At 40.2% G+C, this 17,165-nt stretch overlaps 1 protein-coding gene across 1 annotated transcript in view; it reads right to left on the bottom strand.

Annotated features, from left to right (window-relative positions):
* The window catches only part of SASH1 (SAM and SH3 domain containing 1), a 522,525-nt gene that overhangs the window by 362,774 nt on the left and 142,586 nt on the right, over window positions 1-17,165 (bottom strand). The gene's annotated exons all lie outside the window — the stretch shown is intronic.

The following is a 17,165-nucleotide window of genomic DNA, read 5'->3' as shown; positions in this document are numbered from 1 at the left end:
CTGACCATTCTATTAACTCTCAAGTTGCCAGTGCACTGAGAGGAAGCTGTGTTTTCCTTGGCCAAGTTGTTCACCTACCCCCTGGTGCTGTGAATGACCTGGCTCACTCAACATGATCCCTGCATCGCCTGGGGCTAGCACTCAATGGTCTTTGGGTCTGAGCACTGCCAGAGCCACTGCCCTGTAGAAGAGTTATGTGAACAGCCACAATGAGTTGCTGCAGTCACAGGAAGAAGTGAGGAGCCGCCACTGCCATGAGTGGCCACGAGGAGCTGTGAGGAGTCATGGGATGCTGCAAAGAGCCACAAGGAGTCATGGGCTGCATGAGTGGGCACACAGAGTCTTGAAGATCTGAGGCAAACACTCTACCAAGGCTGCTCACAGGCTAGGAGGGTCAACTTCCACCCGAGTACCACTTCTTCAGGGATGTGATATACGAGGAGGCAGACAAGTTGCCACCACACCTGCCATACAACTGTGCAGTCAAGCTACTCCCAGGGGTGCATAGGAGTTCATGGATAAGAATTTGGCCAGAAGGACACTCCTCTGCATCTAGCCAGTCTATGATATCCTGTAACTTTAACTGCTCCCTTGGATGCGGACTGGGAACAGCTGCCTAGATGTGAGAACTTGTGTGCACGTGTACTCAGTGTCTTGTAGAAACTACTGTAAGTGATTGCTTCTGATAATAAATAATTAACTACAGGCCATGTACATTCCTTTGCCTGGGGAGTGTCCAGGACACTTGGGCAAATTTTAAAAATAGTTCCTTGCTTCACCTATAATTGACCTGTAATCAGGGATAGCCTGTTTATCTCCGCATGTGATCACACACCACTCCATTAAGCTACAGTACAGCATAGCTGACACATGTGAGCTTGTGGGAGTTTACAGAAAGGGTCCAATGGCACCAGGGAAACCCACTTAGCAAACCAACCCAAATACAAGCTTCTAAATTAAAATACTACACCTAAATGTTCAACAGCACTTGTCTGGAAAAGGAAAAAAATGAGTACAGCTCTAGATTTGTGTTTTGCTTAAGTATGGGAAAGACTGATAATGATGAACCTCATACTGTCACTGGGAGATAAGCCACTCAAATTGCATGACGTACAACCAGCGTTTATTGAATATGCAGAAGAAAACCTTGCCTCAGCACTGAACATGCATACATTGTGGAACTGCTCTGAATATATCTTGTAGGAATGCACATTTAAGGAAGTCGCTGTCCAATACCAATGAATTCAAAAGTGTGCAAAGGAACACACACACACACACACACACACACACACACACACACACACACACATATACACAGAATGTATTTTTGTATATACTGTATGTATGTATTTCTTTATAGCTAAAAAATAAAGTACTTTACCACCACCCCAAAAAAATGCATTTAAAGAATTATTGCAGTCCAACTGCAAACTTGTGCTGGTCAACAGGAGACCCTGTTCATTATTGAAAAGTTTCTAACAGTTTCTAAAAGTTTCTAACTACATTTTTCATTTAATCTGGAAAGTCAGGATTTTAAGAAAGAAGACACTGGTGCCCAACAGTAATTCGAACAGGATAAATTTATCATGATTGGAAACCTACCAAAACAAAAACAAATCCCAAGGGACAAAACTCCCTAGCTGAGCTGAGGAGTCTTTCCCCTTATCTGTGCTTGAAGGAATCAGAAATAAGAGTGTGTCCTTAAATCTAAAGGTAGAACAATTGTCACACTTTTTGTAGTATCATCACATGTGCAAAAACAATTAACCTGTGTCAGATGTCAATCAGTGCATGTGACACATGTGGAATTAGGTTCATTAGGTTCAAGGAAATTAACCCTTGGCTTGATCAGTTCTAATGTAAAATCAGATGTAGAACAGAAGTTGGACAGGATTTGACACAAGAATAGGAGGCACAAGGTTTGCTTTACTGGTAATTGTAATTCAGGACATGTACCTGAGACGTAAAAGAAGCTCTTGTCAAACATTCAGCTAAATGGTGTAGGAAATGTGAGGTGTCTGTAGGCCCCAGCAAAGTTCCCCATTGTGACTCACGAGGAGGCTTCTACATGTATTCAGCTGAACACACTTGTTCTCAACTTGCATGTAACGCTAAGACCAACTATGGTTTTGGAAGCACAAGCAAATGTGCAGATTTCCAGAGAAAAGATTATGGTCACAGCACTTCTTCCCCTGTTTCCATGTAGCCCAGAGCACACTAGCCATGGCTTTGTACTATGTCTGAACCTGGGCCCCAAGGTTTGTTCTCTCCAAGGTTTGTTCTTAGTTTACCACTCATGGTTTGTCTGGGGGAGACAGTAGCAGCAGTAGTAAGGAGGGAGCTCAGTAGCTGCTATCTTCTCTCCAGGAACCAGTATGTTTACATTCATGCCAAACTATTGTTTGGCTTAGTAAATTTGATTACATGCAAAGATGGCCTTCAAACTTCTAATCTATGGGTAGGCAAACTAAGACCCGGGGGCCAGATACGGCCAAATCGCCTTCTAAATCTGGCCCGCGGATGGTCCGGGAATCAGTGTGTTTTTACATGAGTAGAATATGTCCTTTTATTTAAAATGCATCTCTGGGTTATTTGTGGGGCATTGGAAATCGTTCATTCCCCCCGAAAAAAATAGTCCAGCCCCCCCACAAGGTCTGAGGGACAGTGGACCGGCCCCCCTACGAAAAAAGTTTGCTAATCAGACCTTTGCACTGAACGTGTAAAGGTCAGGAGTGTAAGGGGACAGGCTTGTCAAATGAAGAGGTGCTGACATGCTTCCTACAGAGTTTGTGTCCTCACATGTTCAGCTGAATTCCTGAATAAAGCTAGAGAATACATGGTGACCAGAAAAAAACTGATCTGAAAAAAGACTGGCAAAATGTGGAACAGAGGCAAATTATAACTGAACACAAAACCTCTTGAATTTGGACCGATTCATAATTGCTCGCTTTGGCACTGCAGCACTCCTTGCCAATCCTCCCTTTTCTCAAACCAGTAAGACCTGGTAGCAGAGAGGCTTACTGCAGAGGACCTCACATCTAAGGCCACCAGTATCTAAGACCTCATATTTAAGGTATGGGCACTGATCGTTTCTGTCAGCTCAGGACTATGATTGGAGTCTGTGGCAATAAAATTTCTGATGCTTCCTGGCTCAGTGGATTCATCTAGGAGACACTGGGAACTCCTCCTTCCAGCTGCCCCAGGAGCTATGGATTTGTCTTAAGTGAGAGCCCCCCTTTGCCTCTGTTTTCCTGTTTCAGAATGTTTCTGTGCAACTTGAGATTTGTTCATTATACCAATCACAGGTCCACATTATTTTGGTTTTCTCTGCTACCATTTCAAGTCTGAAGTAATACTCCCATATATATATGTTTGCTGTTCTTTTTATATTCAGACAAAGGAAGTGATCTGTGCAACTCAAAGGCTCGCGTAATTTTACGAATTTCAGTTGGTCCATAAAAATATATTATTTTACTGTCCCTTTGACTTGTTCTAATTGGCAAACTGAGCTACATTTTTGTTTTTTTTAAAAAAAGCTTAACATCTCTAAGTTTTGCATTCTTTTAAGTTTAGCAGCCAGCCCAAAATATACTATGAAAAGTGTAAAAACCAAGTCAGTCTCTCAAGCCAAACAAAACTTTCCGAGCAATAAGTAAGCACAATATTCATCTACATTAAGCAAAATGAAATGTACATTTAGAACACCTTACTCAGCATATTCTCCTACTTGATTCTCCTAAAAGTTACAAGCTATTATGCAATCTTATCCTTGTCAAAAATGTACCTACTCATTTTACTCTCATAACATACAGCCTGCTGTTAAGTAATACAGCAGAGAATATAACCAGCTTATAAAATGTTAACATGTACAAGCAAGAAAATGCCTGTTATTTATCTTCCATACAGTATTCAGACATTCATGAAATTGAAAGTTAATGTACCAGAGACTTTCATTATCTGACCCATTCCATTCTAGCCATTAGAATTCCATAGTATTGGAGACAGAGGACCAATATGTCACAAATGCAAGACATAAAAGGTCACCAAAAACAAGCGTCAATAAAACATTACCTCTGTATTAAATTTCATAATGCTTAGCAGAAAATAAACTTGCTGAAACTGGATTTTTTTTTATTATGGAATGCTGCTAATTTGAGTAATGTATGTTTACCTATGCAACAGGATAAAGATTAGTTGTCTAGTAAAAATAATGGTTTCTTCCCCCATTTCTTCTATTAAGGGCAATTTGTTTTCTGAATGAAAACATGTATGGCTTTGTATTTTCTTATAGGTACTTTGAAAAATATAAACACACATACTGTTAGTTTCACTGCAGCTAGAGCTTTACTTCCAGACATTTGGGATGTTTTAAATATTTGATTGCCATCTTGGGACATACACAATTACACTTCCTTTTCAAAGCAAAATAAAAAAAAATTCCTTCCAGTAGCAACCAACTAAGTTTGTCATTGGTATGAGCTTTAGTGTGCATGCACACTTCTTCAGATACCTTTTCACTAAGTTTAGAGGCACAGATAAATATTTATGAAAAATTAAGTCATCTTCTGGGGAAGGCTTTCTCTTAGTACCACCATCTTCACAGGCACACTTGGCGAGAACATGAGAGGAGGCCTTCTCGGGAACTGCTCCCAGATTGTGGAATGTCCTTCCATGAAAGGCTAGGGCAGCCCTCTCTCTGCTTTTCTTTCACAAGCAGTCAAAGAATTTTGTTTGTTTGTTCAAACAGACCCTTGGCCAGAAATTGGCTGTTGTGGGTGGATATTGTACATCCACACATGTGTGTGCTTTTAACGGTTGTGTTTGCAGGGCTGTTTTTAATAAGGTTATTTATCTATTTACTTGTACTTTTTAATATTTATACTGATTGTGTGTTTTAGTCATAGTTGTCTGGATAAGGATATAGAATCAGTTTCTGGGATAAAAATATGAAGAACATAGATGAGCACATGTGGGGAATCAAATGGGAAGGGGTTTGGTACATACTTACCGTAGATGTAGGGGTTTGAGTACCACTTCTCTTTACTGGTGGGGTATTTAGCTGCTATTTATTTATTTATTTAATCAATTTATACACCACTTACTATAAAAACCACTTACTATAAAAAGTATCTCCAAGTATCTCCTGGATAACAGGCCTTTACCTGTTCAATCTTATGTCCATTTTATGAACCAACTGTGTAGCCTTTGGTAGAAGACCTTTTTAAAGGCTAATTTTAATTACAAGGGGAACAGGAAAAGCAATACCCTGTGGATTCATGTGTGCCTGCTGCATTGGTGACCCATGTTATAGAAACTTAGCTTAGAATAAGACTCATTGAACTAATGTAGGGTGCTACTGAAAGGCAAGGACTTATTAGAAAAGAAGCACATTGCAATCCCCATCTCTAGAGTTGAGACTAGCCTTCCAAATGTAAGACAGGAGATAATTTTTACTTTTATGCCTATGCTTCATATTTTCTCATAGGTATGAATGGCAGCTGATCTGTTATACCGTATGGGGAAAAGTCAAGATACACAATTAAGGATAGCTTTGGGTTGGGAACTAAACCTGTTACATCTACATAATCCTTCCCCACCTTCTTTGTTCACTTTGGATCCTATTTCTCAGAGCCAGTTTGCATGTTACCCCATGTGAACCTATTAAGAACATCTACTCTGATAACCTGTACAGGCTCACATTCCTCAAAAAGAAAAATAAGATATGGTTTGTAATGGTGAATGGAATCTAGGACTGCTCTGACATGCATTGACCTAGCCATGCTCCTCATTGCTCTTCTACAGACAGGGAAACGAATAGCTTTCTTTGAACTTTCAGGTAGCTCCTGTGTACAGTCTGAACAATTCACATACAATGAGAAACCCCTCACATACCTGAGATATATTCAAATATAGATAGATATAGATACAGTGGTACCTCGGTTTATGAACACAATTGGTTCCGGAAGTCTGTTCATAAACTGAAGCGTTCATAAACTGAAGCGAACTTTCCCATTGAATGTAATGGAATGTGGATTAATCCGTTCCAGATGGTCCGCGGAGTAACCGTTCATAAACTGAAGCGAACTTTTCCATTGAAAGTAATGGAAAGTGGATTAATCCGTTCCAGACGGGTCCGTGAAGTACTTAAACTGAAGCGTTCATAAACTGAAACATGGGTGTAATTGGTTCCGGAATTCTGTTCATAAACTGAAGCGTTCATAAACTGAAGCGAACTTTCCCATTAAAAGTAATGGAAAGTGAATTAATCCGTTCCAGATGGGTCCGCGGCGTTCATAAACCGAAAATTCATAAACCGAGGTGTTCATAAACCGAGGTTCCACTGTATTGAAATACAGATAGAAAATAGTCACAAGCACAGCCAATGTAGATTAACTTTCTAGTGGTATGGATATGAGATTACAAAATCTTTATTCAAAATTTAGAAGGGCTTAAGATTTCATGTTGACTGATTATCTCTTTTTCTTGCTAGCATGCTCCTCATACAGTTATCACTCTTAAAAAAATAAATTTCAAAAACTAGTTCTTAAAACATGATAAGTATGGGGAGCAGCCATGCATGGGCAAGCCAATATTTAAAAATCTTCTACTACAAAGGAATGAAATTTGCACTAAAAACCATGAAGGTCAGGCTGATAGCAGAGGAAGTGAGCAGAATGTAATAGTCATTAAAGAATGATATAATCCTGGCACTATTGAAAGATTCAGCACATCCCAAAATAATGTGTGGTTTACACAGAGTTTATAAGTGCACCACTAAGGGGTTAAAGACATTTTAAAAATTCAATTAAAATTAAGAGCAATACAGTATTATGGTTTAGGCAAGAAAATGAAAAGAGAAAGGCAATACTAACTCACTATTTATATAAGTTGTTTCATTTTATTGCTGCTTCCAGTGACAGCTATTCCAGTGTCAAGTAGATGTTTCTGCCAGCTTTTATTTTAGCAAACCTGGCACAGCACAAAAGTAATAAACTTGGATCTTTCGTAAATTGTTTTAATTTACTTTGCTGTTCAGATAAAAGTAATGATATTTCCTTTTATTTTTATTTTTAGTTTATTTTTAAGAGGTTGTAGAAGTAGCCAGAAAATTCTTCTGACATCATACAAGCAAGAATGGTTAATTTCTTTTAAAGAGAGAGAGTGGTGTCTGAACTCAAGGCTGCTTGAAAGCCACAACCTGTGTGGAAGTCCTGCCCCATAATATCATTATATGGGGACTGGCTCAAGGATTTGGCAGAGGGGGTCCAAACATTCTTTTCTAGGCTGAAACCATAGCATTAAACATTATGTCCCATTCTTACCGCTCTAGTACTGGGAATATAGGTTCCTCTTCCTTCATAAATGGATTCAACTACAAGTTCTGAAAATGCCGCTGTTGTGACCTTCTGTTCTGATCATGAAAGATCTCAGAAATTCTGCCAAGCAGTGTTAGGCTGTGTGAAAATCCGAGGACCTGCCTGTCCAATAATGGAATTCCCAATACTTTGTAAATATGATGCAGCATTGGAAGACTCTGTGATGTCAAATGATGATGGACTCTTGACAAATAGCTTCAGGCAAGACTGAGCCTGGGGAGCCTTAGCTCAAACAAAGCCCTGATGAACATTTTATGTATTGGCCAGACTTGAAAATGCCACTTTACGTATGCTCAATGAGTTGGATGTTGTGGTTTTTATTTTTTAACTTGCTTTCTTCGAATGCTTCAAACAAACTGTTTTTCAGTTTCCCCCAGTTTCAGTTTGTCAGGGGGTTTGCTGTTTGAGAAATATAAGCTCAAAGCCCTCTTTAGTTCAGAGAAGTAGTTTCATGGTTCTTTTCATTCTAGATAAAACTATGATGCATTCACAGGGATAAATTGAGGATGGGAAACCTCAGGCCTGGAAATAAAATGTGGCCCCCCCAGGGTTCTCTATCCAGGCTCTCAAGAATCTTCTAAAGTCACACCCTCTTTTCAGCCACACTCCCCACCCAAAGGTTTTTTGCCTGACTGGAAGTATTATGAACTCTGATACTGTAATACCTTTTGCTCAGGCACCCCCAAACTTCGGCCCTCCAGATGTTTTGGACTACAATTCCCATCATCCCTGATCACTGGTCCTGTTAGCTAGGGATCATGGGAGTTGTAGGCCAAAACATCTGGAGGGCCGCAGTTTGGGGATGCCTGCTCTTGCTTATCTGGGTGGAGGATAAATAGTGGTGTAGGAATTTGTGTGGAAACAAATCTACTGTACAAAGGTAACATTAGCATTCATTGCTCTGTACACTTTTCAAAGTGTTGGTGTTGACCTTTAAAGCCCCAAATGGCCTCGGCCCAGTATACCTGAAGGAGCATCTCCACCCCCATCGTTCTGCCCGGACACTGAGGTCCAGCGCCGGGCCTTCTGGAGGTTCCCTCACTGCAAGAAGCAAAGTTACAGGGAACCAGGCAGAGTGTCTTCTCTGTAGTGGCACCCACCCTGTGGAATGCCCTCCCATCAGATGTCAAAGAGATAAATAACTACCTGACATTTAGGAGACATCTGAAGGCAGCCCTGTTCAGGGAAGTTTTTAATGTGTGACATTTTAATGTATTTTAAATATTTGTTGGAAGCCGCCCAGAGTGGCTGGGGAAACCCAGCCAGATGGGCGGGGTACCAATAATAAATAATAAATAATTATTTTGTCTCTGGTCCCACACACCACTGGCATGCAGATCCTGGAAGGTTGTCCAGAAGTGAATGTAGCGCTTGAGTTTATTATAGTCCCCCACCCCTAACATAAATCCTGGCATAAGACTTGCATGTTGGTTCCTTATATTCTGCATTAAAAAAACCTGTGGTAACAGTGACTTTACCAACCAGACATTTAAGTTAGAGAGCATAATTCACCAGGTACATCTCCAGGTCAAGCTCTGTTGAAATTGATAGCCGTTGCCTACGTGCAAAACTCTGCAGCTACCATTCATTGGAATGGAGCATGTGAAGAAGAAGATCACTTTTTCGATTGTGCCCATAGTGAGGCAAAAATAATTTAAAGAAGTATCACTAGGCTGGTAATGAATTATGGATTTTTCCACCTCCTAATACAATCTAGTTAGATGCTGGCTAACACACACTGCTGAATATTGTTTAGAGACCTTTGTGAAAGACAAGAGATTCAGCCAGTTACAAATGTGCATTTATAAAACGACAGGAGAAAATATTGTGACAAATAGTTATTAAAAACACCAATGAACCAAAGTGCAATTATCCAAAATACCAAAAATAATATAGATATTTTTAATAGTTGCATCTGGCTAACAATTCATAAATATGTGGGGTTTGCAACATTACAGTGCTCAGTTTATCTTAAGGTTGTTTTCCCCCATAATGGGGGATACTGCAGGATTTCTCATTCTGAAAAAACCAACCAAAAACTTAAGATATTCTGAGAGCAATGTATGAGAAACTTTTCCATGCCAGTGCCTGTGGTAGCCTGTTCTTTGAGGATATATAAAACCTCTGGAGATAGCAGCCCAGCACCAATGCAGTGTCAGTCAAAATTCACCTTTCCGTGTAAATGAAGAAATGTCTGTAGCCAAGCTCCCAGATGACTAGGTTGGGAAGCACTTTGATGCTGGCTAAGAATAGAATCAAAGGAAATGTAAAATGCAGTTGGCAAGGTGAACACAATATATGTATCTAAACTAAACTTATATTCAAACCATGCTACGACTGCAAAGTCAATCATAACAATGATTTGGGTTTTCCACTAGTGCCTGGATGTTTTCCTTATCTGATCACAATTTTTCTCGTTTTATTTCTTCAACTTTCATGGTTTTAGATTCTTGTAAGAAACCACTCTCACAAGAATAGAACACATGAAAAAATAATCTTCAAACAGTTTACAAAGTGATGGGGAATATAAGCTGGTACAGAATCTACATTTAAAATCTGAATTTCAAATGCATCATATTGTTTGCCACAAGTTCTGTACATATTGTATATAAAATTCTAAGAACTCACTGAATATTCATATTTGTGTGTTCTTAACATTTTAATACCCAGTAGGAAATCATAGAAAATTCCATGTCAAATGTGTAAACCTGTGGCCCAAGCGATGGATAGATGTAGACCCTGGGGCAGGAACTCTTCACCACTATTCCATATCAAGGCTGGCAAAAACGAGAAGAGCCAGCCCTGGTGATGCTTTGCAGAAAGTGAGGCGTACCTGTTGGAAGGCTCTAGGCCTGCTGTTAGGTAGAGCAAAATGGGGAAATGGCAGACATGAAGGAAGAGGTTGAGAAGCTGAAGGTCTTGTGGGGGTGAAAGAGTGGAGTTCAAGGCAGAGGGTCTGAAGCAGGGTTGGACTTTGATAATATGGCACCCAATGTGAGGCTAAATTTTGCCCCCCTCCCCTGACAGAAGGAAGGCAGAGGAAATAAAGTTGCTTCCTTGCCTGCCTCTGGCTGTTTTTGCTGTTGGTGGCCAGCACAGAGGAGGAGGAGGAGGAGGAGCAATCCTGATGGCTCTGTATATATAGGGCAGTGCACAAGTCATTCATCTAAATTAGCATAACTCTCCAGTCTAGGATGGCCACTTTGAAGGGCTCTTAAGTCCAAGTACGGTTTAAAGAACAAGGTAGAGCAGGGGCCCTGAAGATTCTGACAGCAGACTGAGCAGGCACATGTGGCACCTAGTCCCAGTTTCATGCATTTCCCCCCTCAGTTTCATGCATTATGGCAGGGATGGTGAACCTATGAGCCTCCACATGTTTTTGGGTTACAGCTCCCATCATTCCAACCCCAGTCATCTTGGAGGGCCACAGGTTCTCAAGCCCTGAACTAAAATTATTTCTAAGTGTGCATCTACACATGTAAATCAGCATATTCAATTTTAGGCAAACATCTTATCCTCTCTCTCTCTCTTTTGTCAATGCATAAATGGCTACCCTACTCTATCCACTTGCAGGGTCAGGTCTAATTCAGGCTTCCACCATGCTGTTGGATATGCAGCGTCACAACCAAGTTACAAGGTGAAGCATTCCATCCCACTCCTGGAACATCTAGGGTGATGCAAAAAAGAGATGTATTCTTGCTTTCAGTGATGTAGCCCTATGTGCTGAGGCTCTTGGAAAGTATAAACTAGTGCATTCTTGCAGGGAACGCTTTGACTTTGAGTGCAAAGGGTGCTTCCAATATGGAAGCTCCTGATGCAGGAGAGAAAACTTATATGGGTCAGTCCCTAATGCTGTTCAATGTGTACAAGGCCAGCAAAATTTCAGTCAGTGATTTAAAACCATATTGTGCCAAATTCTCATGATCCACATAATTTGGTTCAATAACAATAATCAATCTCAATTTCAGCTCTCTGCTAATTCATCTAAATGAATTCAGAATGCATTTGCTCGCTCTAATTCTTCTAGCTTGTTTAACTTTTCCCTCACATTCCTTTGGTTGGCTAGGGAAAACGATCTGATTAAAGCTCCTTTATAAGCAGCATAGGCTTCTTTTGTACTTTTCCAAAGCTGAAAATGATTGACAAGACATTAATAATAAACCATAATGCAGCGAGTCTCCATACTGTTAGCAACAACAGTGGCTGGTTCAAAGCCAGCTACCAATGGTTGGAAGTAATAATATGCCCACATACCTGGCAGCAACAACAGAACACTCGCTGATAGATGGGAATAAATATAAAGGCTGATAGTACTGTAATAAAACAATGATGATAGCCCAAAATTATTTATTACAGGTCAGGAATGCTGCTGCTTGTGCAGGCAATGCTATAAATGGGAGCTGACATCAAATGGATGACTTGGAGGAGGCAAGCATGGGAGTCACCATTTCATTTGTTTTAGAGTAAAAGCTATTATCAGGGTTGAACTAAATGTGATCTTCAGTGGCTCAAATGATAAAAGTGAAAGTTCATTTCCAACCTACTCTGCCTTTTGCATGAGCTTTCATAAAATAATGAATGTCTAATTTGCCATTTAAAAACATGAGTCACTTTTTTCTGGTATGTGAGCTGCTTCTATTATTGTTATTATACTTTTATAAAACTTCTAAAACATCAGTATTAAAATATACACTCTATGATTTAAATGGGGTGGAGAAACCTTTTCAGGCCACATTCCCTCCTGGGCAACCTTCTGAATACACATGTCAGTGGTGGGCAGGGCCAAATGATCAATAAATGTGTACAGTAACTAGCTTGTTTACATTCTCTCTCTCCTCTCTTTCTGCCATCCAGGTATTATCAGAGTCAAAGGACATATTTCTGCCAGGCAAAACTACTCAAAGAAGGCACAAAGCAGGGCAGATGAGGTATGTTGCCTGGGTTGTGTCCTGGGAGATGCCAAGAGTTGCATTTTACTCCCAGGGCTGAGGTTTCCCATCCCTGATTTAAATGGACACATTTCCGATGTCAAATTTTGTGTCTGTATGGGAAGAGTCACAGCATGTTTCAAAGCTCCTGGATATTGTCAACATGAAAAGATGGACATTTCACTAGGGCACTGTTTGGTTTTGTTTTTCCATTTTTAATATCTGGCTTTCTTACACTTCCTTTACAGCTGTATTTGAGCCTCAGTAAAATAGATGGACAGACAACCTCTAGTTGTCATTGATGGTCAACCTCTAGAAATCAATTGTCATGCTGACTGAGACAGATGAAAGTTTGAGTCCAACAACATCTGAAGGGCTACAGGTTCATCACTCCTGACACAGATGGTGGATATCAGAAAGTTCTGATCATATCCTTTGGAATGCAAGGGATACCATCAACCCAGTTAGTGAATTGCAAAGCTGCCTCTGTGACCCTCTTCCAAAAGCTCTCTGCAACGCATTTACATAGGTAAGGCTGGTACCCCTAGAATTTTGGCACCCTAGGTGGTTGCCTAGTTTGCCTCTATGGTTGGAATACCCTGATGTCACTATATTGTAAGCACAAGACAACTCTTCCTGCTTTTCTTGAAGGAAAGGAATATGTGCCTTGGTATTCATGCCTTGGCCCATGCACTTCATTAATAATAATAAAAGGTTGCTCCATGCATTAACCAGAGATATATAGATTCTTCTGAGGAGAAAAAAAAGCGCATTGCAAGAACATTAGGTGAATAATCTTCGCAATCAATGACACCATGTCAAAATGGATTTGCACCCAAGACCATGTTGATCTGTTTGTTTACCAATACAGGCTTGTTCTCTATGATGAGGATACATTTTTGAAGGTAAAGAAAACTATTAGAAAAGAGGTTGACATCTCTTACATGCAAAAGAGATATAATTAAATAATATCTGAATAAGGTGAGCCAAGGAGGAATATTTTCCCATCTTGTGAGGAAAAGGAAATGGCCTCGGCCTTGTATACCTGAAGGAGCGTCTCCACCCCCATCGTTCAGCCCAGACACTGAGATCCAGCACCGAGGGCTTCTGACAGTTCCCACACTGTGAGAAGTGAACTGCCTAGGGAACTAGGCAGAAGGCCTTCTTGGTAGTGGCACATAGGAATACCCTCCCACCAGATGTTAAGGAGATGAGTAATTATATACAGTATAACATTTAAGAAACATCTGAAGGCAGCCCTGTATAGGGAAGCTTTTTAAGTTTTAATGTTTTGTTATGTTTTTATATATGCTGGAAGCCTTTCAGAGTGGCTGGGGCACAAATAATAATTATTTGACGGAGTACAAAAGACATTACCATGTCTTTACCATGAGCAAAGACATTACCATGGGGAAACTGCCATAAGGTAGGCCAATTGTGACCCCAAAAAATTAAAATTAAAAGGAAGCTTGGTGGCAACCAAAATGGCAGTTTTAATATGTATTTACCTTATTCTATTTTGCAAACTGCTGTAGTGTTACTCAGATGAAGAGCAATTAATATTTTAAAATTATCAATTATGAATCATTTATCTAAGGTAATACCCCAAGAAAGATGAAAGAGACTAAACCATGTGGAACATCTGCACAGACAGCATAATTTGACTGAGTCTAGGGTAACTGCTGTTCTCTCAGAAAGGTACTGTATAGAAAAATATTTTTAGTGCTTGAAAATCATAAAGTGAGCAGTCTATATGAAGTGCCCTCCATCTTCAGCTGTCAATTATCTATTTTACAGAGTGGGTTCATTTCTCACTACAAATCTTCAAATTAGCTTTTTAATGCTCTTTTCACTACTTTCCTTCTGGCTCTATATAGTTATTATAAGAATAATCACTTCACTTGCTTCACTCCCCCACCCAATTTCTGAAAGTCAATAGTTGCTGCACTTAAAAGTAGCATATTTTTGTCATTAGTTAGGAAAGAATCTAATAAATCATAATAAATCATAATACAGTAATGTATACAGTAATACTGCTGCAGTGACCATTATTTAACATTTATTGAGTGCCCAACAGCATACAATGCTCTAAGGTACATATTAGAGAAGGTGTGTGTGCGTATCACACATATTGTAAACTGACAGGCAGATTAGTCAGTCATTGACAAGGATATATTTTGAGTGTAATTATTGATCTATATTTGTAGACGTTATTCAGGGCAAGTGGCAACAATTTCACTTTTAAGGACATATCCCCATTTGATAGATTTGCCAGTCTAAGAACAAAAATTATCACCCCGAGAAATAAAATAATTGCTGACCAGTATTTTGCATTTGGATTTCCCTTTTGACCTAAGCATGTTTTAAATAAATATATATTGACTCTGAGACTTATCATAGTGTGGGTGGAGTATCCAAGGCTCCATGAGAGGTACTTTTTAAAAAGAAAAATGTAGTATTCTCATTAAGCAGCTGTCTAGTGTGAGAAGGGGAATCAAGTTCTTTGTTCCCCACTCCTGAACAGCTTCCTTCCTTCCTTCCTTCCTTCCTTCCTTCCTTCCTTCCTTCCTTCCTTCCTTCCTTCCTTCCTTCTGCTTTTGTTTTTAGTTTATACTCAAAATTCATCCTCCCATGAATGCAGTTGCAGCTGTAGGACCTTACTCCAGCAGAATATGGTCCCTATCTGGATTCATGTGAAAAAATTTTGGATACTGGAAGAAGGACTTTTGATGTAGCTTCAGACTCTGTAGAAATATTCTACATACAGTATAATATTTTCAGAAAGTAGTCTAATAGTTCCTTTTTTATTAAAGTACGCATTCCTCCCCCCCCCCCGGTGCATATAGAGCTTTCTATGCTTTTGCCTTTTAAAAAAAATTGTTAACCATTGAAAACAATCTGGGATTTTTTAAGATAAAAATAAAAATAAAGCAAATCTGCATATAACATGTTTTAATATGTAAATGATTGTTTTGAAAAGAATAAAAGGTTGTAAATATTTTGAGAAGTGGGCCCCCAGTGCCTCTTAAGAATTCAAAATTGCTCCAGGTGCCGGGTAATTATGTAATATATAGTAAACCAGCTGGTCTGAATGGGTCTCAGGGGGGTTGGATGATATCAAAACGCTCTACTCTCCCAGCGAGAGCTATAATCAAGCAGGCAGTACTATAAAGTCAGTTGAAAATGACATTGAGTGGTTGGCTTTTAATGCATTTTAAGGCAGATGTTAAACTATACATTGTGATTCTGTAACAGGATTTGGGGGGATATCTGTCTGACAAATTGCATTCTGCATGGTTTCACATAGAAAAAGTTTCATATTTTCTTAACAAATAGCTCAAAGGGACAAAAGTGTGTGTGTGTGTGTGTGTGTGTGTGTGTGTGAGAGAGAGAGAGAGAGAGAGAGAGAGAGAGAGAGAGAGAGAGAGAGAGAGAGAGAGAGAGAGAGAATGAAAGGGTGTGTGTTATTATACTACCATTGCCAGCTATTTTTCTGACAAGGGAATAAGTTGAGAGGAGTAGATAATCACAGTCTCAAGCAGCCTTGCTGTGATTCCCATTGTCGCAGAAGTTGCTCATACACACCCCTCCCTTGCCTCTGGAGTTACCAATTACAGCTTGGGGCAGGTTAACCTAGGGTCCACTAGTTGTGCTGTGTGTAGCCTACAATCCAACAAGGCAGCCCTAATGTCCAAGTGCTGTTGAAACTGAGGAAGAGAAATTGGGAATGGTGACAACGATCATTGTTATGAAACCCAGTTGTCAGAAAGCAAAGTATGAAACAGAATGAACGTTAGAAGTCACCTAGTTTCCTCTGTTGAGTCCAATATCTGCAGTGCAGGATGCAACTGCAACACCCCTGACAGATGGTCATGCAACTTCTGCTTAAATACCTTCAGCAGAGGATTACTCACTACCTCCCAAGACACTCTGCTGCTTTGTCAAACAGCTCATACTATTAAGAGGTTTCTCCTGGAGTGGAAGCCAGAAAATCAGTTCTGTCAATGAAAGTCCAGTACGAGGACTTCAACTCATGCAATGGGGTTTCCCCCTCTCCTCCCCCTATAAGCCCCACCCCCCATAATTTGCTTGGGATGGATGGATTGGTAGAACCCACAGAATAGTGTGCAGAGAGAGGAGAAGGGAATGCTCCATATGGCAAGCCAAAATGCTTGCCCTGATGTAATGATCACCTTAGCATGACACTGAAATCCTCCCAATGTTTTAGCTGAAATCTGCTTCCCTGCAATTTCTGCCCATTTGCAAACACACCTCCTCTAGGTCATTTATCCTACTCCCAGTTTGACAATTTTGCACCAAGGCAGAATTTCAGCAACAATGCAGCCAATATGGCATGGAAGAACAATGAACCGTATTGCTCAGGCATCAGAAGAAAGAGGCTTGTATGTAAATTAAGATGCTATCTAAACATTGCACAGAATTTTACAAGTGTAAAACTCTGCTTATGAGAATGTTTGAAAAGTAGGGCTCTTTTCAACTATGCCCATCAGTTAATGTGGTGGTGTGCAGCACTCACCTGATCTCCTGACAGCTGAGTTGCTGCTGCTTACCGGAAAGGAGAAGGGAAGAGGCGAGGCAGTGGGCAGGTCAGCACAGTGCAAATACACCAGTGAGGCTGAACTGGTGTTCCTGCTAGTGCATTTGCACTGTGCTGACCTGCCTGCCACCTCACACCTCCTCCTCTCCTTCCTGGTATGGGGGCAGCAACTCAGCCAATGGGAAATCAGTGTGTACTCCAACCCCCTGCATACTGTCTGCTACAGATGCCTATAGTATCTTTGTTTATACATGAGAGGTAGCCATCTGCTTTCTAGGAAGAAACCCTTCATATTAGCATTTT

This window comes from Zootoca vivipara, chromosome 3 (assembly GCF_965207765.1).
Source record: "Zootoca vivipara chromosome 3, rZooViv2.hap1.1, whole genome shotgun sequence".
In the NCBI taxonomy this organism is placed as follows: domain Eukaryota; kingdom Metazoa; phylum Chordata; class Lepidosauria; order Squamata; family Lacertidae; genus Zootoca; species Zootoca vivipara.
Note: the sequence above shows the minus strand (reverse complement) of the source record. Positions and strands in the feature narration are given on the sequence as shown.